Genomic DNA, 7,902 nt, shown 5'->3' with positions numbered 1-7,902 from the left:
TGGAACTTTCTCCAGTTCATCTTTTGAGAGTGCATATTCAAATAGTGAAGAGATCTGCAGATCTTTTTTTGTTCAGTGATCAGTTTACTTTTAGTAAACGGAACTTCATTATATTTTCATTAAACTAAGTTTATTTAATATCCAGTACTTATTTCCCCGAAAGGGGGCCGAAGATCGTCTGGAGGGGTCACCTGTTTTAACCATTCTCACCTACATACAGTAGTGTATTGTCTTTCAGTCAGTCAGTAAACACTGAAATTACGTCACATCAGGGACCCTTAATATTGCAGTTTCTACTGTCGTGAGGTCAGTAGAACGTGCGCATGCCATGGATCACGAGAAGAAATATGCACTCTGTAGGACAACATAACGTATGAACTTCAAAAACAAGAAATAACAATAATTGTTACTCTTAATTTTGGTTTTATTTACTCTTGAAACAGAACACTTTCGGGAACTCTGCGGAAATACATCTATTATATGTATATTATCATTAACTTTTAATCAAAGAAAGTTACCAACATAGATCAGAACTAAACATTCACACAGTAATAAATATGGCTAATTTAATTTACCACTAGGGGATTACTCCTGATTCGCTTACGATTTTTTTATCTCACTCAAAGCTACGCGAGGGCTATCTGCGCTAGTTGTCACTTATTTAGCAGTGATAGGCTAGAAAGAATGCAGCTAGTCAACACCACCTACCGCCAACCCTTGGGTTACTATTTTCCCAACGAATAGTAAGATTAACCGTCACATTATAATGCTTCAAAGGCTGAACGGGCGAGCATGTGACGGGGATTCGAATCCACGACCCTCAGATTGCGTTTTTTTTTGTATTTGAATATACAAGGTTTATAAAATTTAAAGGCAATGCCGTGTATTTAAAATAATTAAAAAAGTCAACTAAACTGTTTAGACTATGATGTTAGGTAAGTATAATTCATAAAGAATATGATGGTCGTGCGGGGCGTCTCTATGACTGCGAGGTTAAACTAAATGCGCTAAATCTATTCCGCAATATGTGATACCTAACAAAAACCTCTAGTATAAAAGACATTTTGAGCTGAATGGTCTGATAAACCGATCGACTAATCTAGTAAAGAACGCCAGGTCCAATGGCGCTTTTAAAACCTAGGCATTTGGAGCATGTATTAAAACGCTAAAGAAATGAAGAAATTCACACATAAAACAGTAATACGTAAAAACTGCTGCCTGAGATGGGACTCTGAGTAATGACAGATCCATTTCCCTAAATACCTTTCCCTTTGTAATGTTTAGTACTATCTACAGCCACCCCTCCTTTACGCACATGGTGACGTGATCCGTATTTCTCTGTTTCTAATTTTATTTTTGCATTGTTTAATGAAGTTTAAAAGGTTTCCCACGCACGCTCTCACGTTATTCTTTCAACTATACAGATTTTTCAGTTTGGTGTGTTCACTGTTAGCTATATTTTCGGTCGTTAATAGTTTGTTTGTTCACGTTAACAAATCATCATAGTAAAAGTCTTACTGAAATGTTTCTCGGAAAAGGTTTTGGATGACTTAGTATATCTGTGTGGTTTCAAAGAAGAATTAACATTCGATGCTTGGAAGACATAATTGAGTAATGGTAAACAAAGCGAATCGAATCGATGGAGTTAATGTTCGATGCTGAAACGAATAACTTTAACAATTTAGTGTATAAAACTAAGTTCCTGTCTATATGTTTCTACATTTCCTGATCAATCAGCACCAAATTTGACACAGTGATACAGGATGACATGAAGGTCATGATAAGGTTGGGGGTTGGACTCCCCATCTTCTGTATAAATAAACGTCAATATGTGTGTGTGCATCTGTTCCTTATATGTTCCCACATTTCTTGATCAATCAGCACCCAACTTGACACAGTGATACAGAACTACATGAGGGGGGGGGGGTGTTGGACCCCCATCTAATTTCGTATTGGTATAATTCTTGAAAACAGTATTTTCATGATGTTATTACTTCATCCATAAAGATCGTTTTCATTCAAAAATCATGGTTAAAATTGATCCAATATTAAAAGGTACTGTGTACGAAATTATAGAGTAAACATGCCAAATAAAAAAAAAACACCAGATTATATCCGAACTATTGGCTCACTAGAAGAATAGACATTTTTTCAACAATATTCCGATGAAACGGTTCATTCCTTCTTATATTAATACAGTAAGTAATATAATTATTAATACAGTCATTAATGATTTTTATTGTATTATTCTGCTACTGAGGTTAATCGCACTTCATAAAAACCAAGAGTCGGGCTGCCTTCGGAACGACTTTTCTCCGTGGTTGATCCTGGTCATTCTGATGTCCACGATTACACGCTGTTGCGCGATACCGTAACTTCCGTTGTTACAAGCTCTGCGAAGGACAGCTAGGTTAATCTTAGACGATATGTCAGCTTTTAATATTGCGTTTAAGAAGTCTAAAGGCAAAAAAGTCCATTGTAGTTGTATCAAAGAGTAACTGACGTCAGGATTTTATGTATACGAGTGGGCTAGGATTTTTTTACAGTAGATGTCTGTGATTTGTTGGCGATAAATTCGAACAATAAACGGACAGCACACAATCCACTTGTTTTAAAATAATATATTCAAAACAAGTCAAAATATGTACAAAAATTATTTACACTATAGGATATCACAGTTGTATCTAAAACTTTAAATAGTTCTCTTTTCTTGCCAAATTCCATTTAGGATGATTCAGTTACGAACTATTTTTCGCTACTCTTATCACAATAGTATCAGTGAATAACTCACTTACGCTACCACGTGGGTTACCACAGTTGTATCTTGGACTTCAAATGATTGTCTACTTTTCGTCAAAGTCCACACAAATGGGTTCAATTACTTTAGAACACCCTTTGACAAGACAAAATATTCTCCTTATATCTGTTAAACTCACATTAAAATATCGCCCATTGTAGCTAATCACTCGCACGCCGGCTAACTTCACGTTTTCTTAAATTGTTGATTGAACAGCACTTTTTCTTCACTTTACTTTACTTCATTTGACTTGCGATCGCTTGTTCGCCTATATTTATACATTGCCCAAATAAGGCGTGGAATTTTCTCCAAACTACTAGACACTGTGATTCAGTTAAGGTAACGAGAAAAATACCAAATGTTCGAGTAACGTGACGTCAACAATATTAGTAAAGCCTAGACAACAATGTAATTGCAAACACAAAGTACGGCTCGTACAGAGTTACGTAATAAAATTTGTCACAACTAACACTTTTAAAACAATGTACGTTCAACACTCCTGTCTTAAAACTAAACAATCATTAAATATTTAAATAATAACTCTTATATTAAACAGTCTTGAATATCCAACAAATGGCATTACTGTCTTTTCAGCTTCCCCGCATCTATGTTATTCAAACAGCTACTGATTTCAAAGTATAGTTCGAAATCTGTGAACATTTGGGGTGTAAGCTTCCGTCAACTTTAAAACCTCCTTTATTATCTTGTTAAACACACATGAGATATGCCAGGCTTCATTTTTCGGTAGAAGGACTCTCATTTATAATGGTAGCTCCTCTTTGCTCCAGATATGCTTGGGGTGTGGGTTTGGAGTCCATTGCTCTCCTAAACATTCTTGGTTTTCATGTTAAAAATGTCCTGTCCTTTCGCTACGCATGCATTGTTTAACAATCTCATTATGCGATATCATTTCTTGATAAGGTGCTGTGACACAACTTGAAGTTCTTGGTACTATGTGAATATCTTTCTATGATAAGGGCTGTGACACAACTTACAGTATTATGTGAATATCCTTCCTTGATAAGGGCTGTGACACAATTTGCAGTTCTAAGTATTATGTGAATATCCTTCCTTGATAAGGGCTGTGACACAATTTGCAGTTCTAAGTATTTTATGAATATCCTTCCTTGATAAGGGCTGTGACACAACTTGGAGTCATCGTCATATTATACACTACCCTGTATTGGTTAATAGTTAGGCCTAAAGCAGATGTGATAGTTTCTAACACAATATACACAATTTACCATCTGACACACGTTCAACGGGTATGAAGACTTCACAGCTGTTTGAAACTGAAACTGTTCCAGAGTTGATATTGGATAACAAATATAGGGATAATTATCTTTATACGATATTTATTTAAATGCTGTAACTATTGTAGAACAAACAGAGCTAGACAGTTAGGGAGGATTAGCTTAGGACTAGTAGGTGAAGAATTGTGAAAAAGTCATGCTGTGGTTGAAATACAGCATGCTCAGCATTTACGTTCGTTCTTTAACGTCGAAAGGAGCTGAAGTAGCGAATCGGCTTCCCTCCCTTAGTAACCATAAATATTCAGTCCCTTTTAATATTAAAACTGAATTAATTACTTGCTTGTTCTCACTAATAAGCCATATATATTTCCGTAGTGGGGAAACGGACACCTGCTCATTCTGAAAATGTTTAATTAGCTCGTGTAGTGAGTATTATTACCACCAGGTGTGCTTTCAATTGGAGACTGAATAATGTTTGCGTGATAATGTAATGTAGAACAGAATATCAATACTTTTAATATCTTAGTTGCTACACTCGCAATATCCCCGAGTGCTCAGTACGCTGTGTATGATGTGCATTAAACCTAAAACACTTTTTGAAACGGAACAATCGTGTAAATGCGTTCGTTAGTTTCGAAATGTAAAACTTGTGACATGAGAATATAGCATATATTAATGACTCGGTAACTATATAGGCAACGTGAGTTAAAAGACGTTTTATGTTTCAAAACGTTTACTAAATAATCTATAAGATATGCCAGGGTGAAAGTTGTATTATGTTAACTTAATTAAACACAAAATATTGCTGAGGAGATGTCGTGTTATGTTCATCCTATGTTTGATTGTTAGCCTAAGCCCTAAGCTAAGAAAGGAAACTTGTTTTAAAGTCAACGTATAGGTCAATTAGCTCGTGCTTTAGGATAACTGAGCGAGAAGAAAAGAAAATTTTAGGGAACAATCCGAACAAGGTGCCAAGTTTTATATGCCTACTAGCGTATAGTCCGTCAAAAAGGACGAGGCAAGTACTACCATCCCCACCCCCACCCCAACCCTAACCTCACACTTCATAGCTAACTGAAATTTTGCGAAATCAAGGTTGACCAACAAAGAGGCAGAAAAATTCAGTCGAGACAGTGAAACGTTGTTAAATTCATTTGTGAGCCAATCAAAATTAGATCATTCATGAAACGAATTTTTGGCGTATTCAAATAATTATTATTGGTAAAAACCAGTTAGATTAACAACTTCTAATATATAGTAAGGCCAGTGGGTTTTGGTAACAATGACTTTTATGTCATGTTGTTTAGCAACAAAAGTATAACCTAATACTGTTGTTAGTCTATGTACCGAAAGTATAAAATGAAATGTATAGACAACAAAACTCGAAAAAAATGTTTGTTGATTTTTTAATTTAGTGTCTCCATTGGTGAAAGAGGTTTGTTTTTTATTTAAAACGTTGGTGATATAAAACAAAATGGTTTAATTCAGAAACGATTTAAGTTTAAAATTGAATCGATATTTTTACTTTCCAGATAAATTGTATGCACTTGGCTTAGGCTAGGTGATCCCACACCACGTCCTTACTTTAGGCTTATTATACCGACACTCACTACACTTATAAGGTTTCACGGCCCCCTTGCCCCCTCCGTCATTAAAATCGTAGTGGACAGACAGTAATCGAACTATTCTATCTGGATAAGTGCATTTTGGTTTTTATGACTCCTCCTATTTAGAGAAATTAAGCGTGACGTGACATACGCACTGGCTTTTTATTTTGATTAGATGTGTCTCGTGACTGGAACGAGGTGCCAAGTTATATATGCCCATGTGTCCCGTGACTGGAACGAGGTGTCAAGTTATATATGCCCATGTGTCCCGTGACTGGAACGAGGTGCCAAGTTATATATGCCCATGTGTCTCGTGACTGGAACTAGGTGCCAAATTTTATATGTCTGTGTGTCTTGTGACTGGAACGAGGTTCTAAGTTCATATATCCACGTGTCTCGTGACTGAGTATCGTGTACCTCGAGTGCTATAAAAGGCATTTGATTGATTTCTTACATTATGAATTAAGGCAATCAATGAAAGTAATTGAGTAATGGATTGATTGAGTCAGTATAAGAAATTACATCTTCCGATGATTTTTAGTTCGATTTATTGTCTTTCTCTGTGCTTATGGATGATTTATACTTATCCGTAAAAGCATGTAATGTTAAACAAACGACTGTAGATGCGCAGATATCTTGAAATTTTAACCACAAATTACGCCTATCACTAGAGAGTGGATTTGCAAAATATAAAAAAGAGTATAAAATTTATTAGGGAAAATAGTAGTTTTAAAAGTCATAGTAAATCTAAAAACCAGCTATATAATTCATTTACAAATAATACAGAACAACTTTGACCAATTTCAAAATTACAGAGTAAAACAAAACACAACAAAAAACAATGTTTGGAGGTTTATTGATTATCCAATATACAAATTCCTATAATGTGTTATGAAACACCTTATGACTAATTAATACCGATTTGTCCTGGTATAGTGATAACAAGGCTACATAAAACCCGTACAAGAAGTTACATTATATATATATATCTGGTTGTTTAAAAATGTATTCCTGAAGAATCCATGTATACCTGGTTGTTTAAAAACTCGTAGCGGAGTTAACATAATCTATGTATATCTGGTTATATAAAAACACGTACCGCAAGTAAAATAACCATTGTATATCTGATTGTTTAAAATCTCGTAGCGGAAAAACATAACCCTTTTATATCTGGTTGTTCAAAAACTCTAACCGGAAGTAACACAATCCGCGTATATCTGGTTGTATAAAAATTTGTACCGGAAGTAAAATAACCCTTGTATATATTAATTACTGCTAAGCAGGGTAACAGTAGTACTCGCTTAATCACTGCCGAACAGGGTAACAGTGCTTGTTTCTTAAGCGTATAGGTGCACAATGGGCTATCTGTGCTGTGTCCACCACGGGTATCGAAACTCGGTTTTTAGTGTCGTAAGGCATCAGATTTATCGCTAAGCACGGTAAAAGTGGTACTCGCTTAATCACTGCTAAATAAAGTCACAGAATCTCTTAACTTATGTACATTGCAACTTGTTTTAAAGTTTGTGACAAGAGTTATGCAAGTCTTGATGATCGAGTTTATGCTAAATAGTCACAGAATCTCTTATGTACATTACAACTTTGTTTTAAGTTTGTGACAAGAGTTATGCAAGTCTTGATGATTTTTTTTAAAGTTTGTGACAAGAGTTATGCAAGTCTTGATGATTGTGTTTATGTTCGCCTACCCTTTCTCTCTCTTATGTTTCTTTTCAGCTACTCTGTTGTGATTTGGGAATGAAATTCTTCTGATGTAACCGTTTCTTGAGGAAGTCGTTCTAACTCATGAAATGTATTGTACATACACAAATCGTATGCATAATGTTTAAAATTTTGAAAACATTGTTTGGACAAAATGTCGGATCCCTTTAAATGAAATGGGGAATCCAACCTTTTTTTTTCTTTTTAAAACACCGGGTAACAATTTACTATGATCACCTGAAAAAGTAACGCTAGTTCCCAGCACGAGAAACGAGGGCAAACTTTCAAACGCGCATAACGACATTTAGTATATATATATGTATCAATACTTGTACTACTAACTGGAGAAGGAAAACAACAATAACAATATTTGTACCACTAACTGGAGAAGGAAAACAACAATAACATTATTTGTACCACTAACTGGAGAAGGAAAACAACAATAACATTATTTGTACCACTAACTGGAGAAGGAAAACAACAATAACAATATGTGTACCACTAACTGGAGAAGGAAAACAACAATAAC

The 7,902-nt window shown here is 35.2% G+C and overlaps 1 protein-coding gene and 1 long non-coding RNA gene across 8 annotated transcripts in view; both read left to right on the top strand.

The window, feature by feature from the left end:
• Nucleotides 1–5,257, top strand: part of LOC111086455 — a 21,313-nt gene extending 16,056 nt beyond the window's left edge. Inside the window, exon 3 of the long non-coding RNA XR_002611182.1 lies at nt 5,185–5,257. This is a non-coding gene — a long non-coding RNA (uncharacterized LOC111086455). The remainder of the gene's footprint in view (nt 1–5,184) is intronic.
• The window catches only part of LOC106462185 (myosin-2 heavy chain-like), a 127,474-nt gene that overhangs the window by 30,684 nt on the left and 88,888 nt on the right, over nt 1–7,902 (top strand). The gene's annotated exons all lie outside the window — the stretch shown is intronic.

Source organism: Limulus polyphemus, unplaced genomic scaffold (genome assembly GCF_000517525.1).
Source record: "Limulus polyphemus unplaced genomic scaffold, Limulus_polyphemus-2.1.2 Scaffold1113, whole genome shotgun sequence".
Taxonomy (NCBI): Eukaryota; Metazoa; Arthropoda; class Merostomata; order Xiphosura; family Limulidae; genus Limulus; species Limulus polyphemus.
The sequence above is the reverse complement of the archived record's forward strand: the minus strand, read 5'-3'. Positions and strand labels throughout refer to the sequence as shown.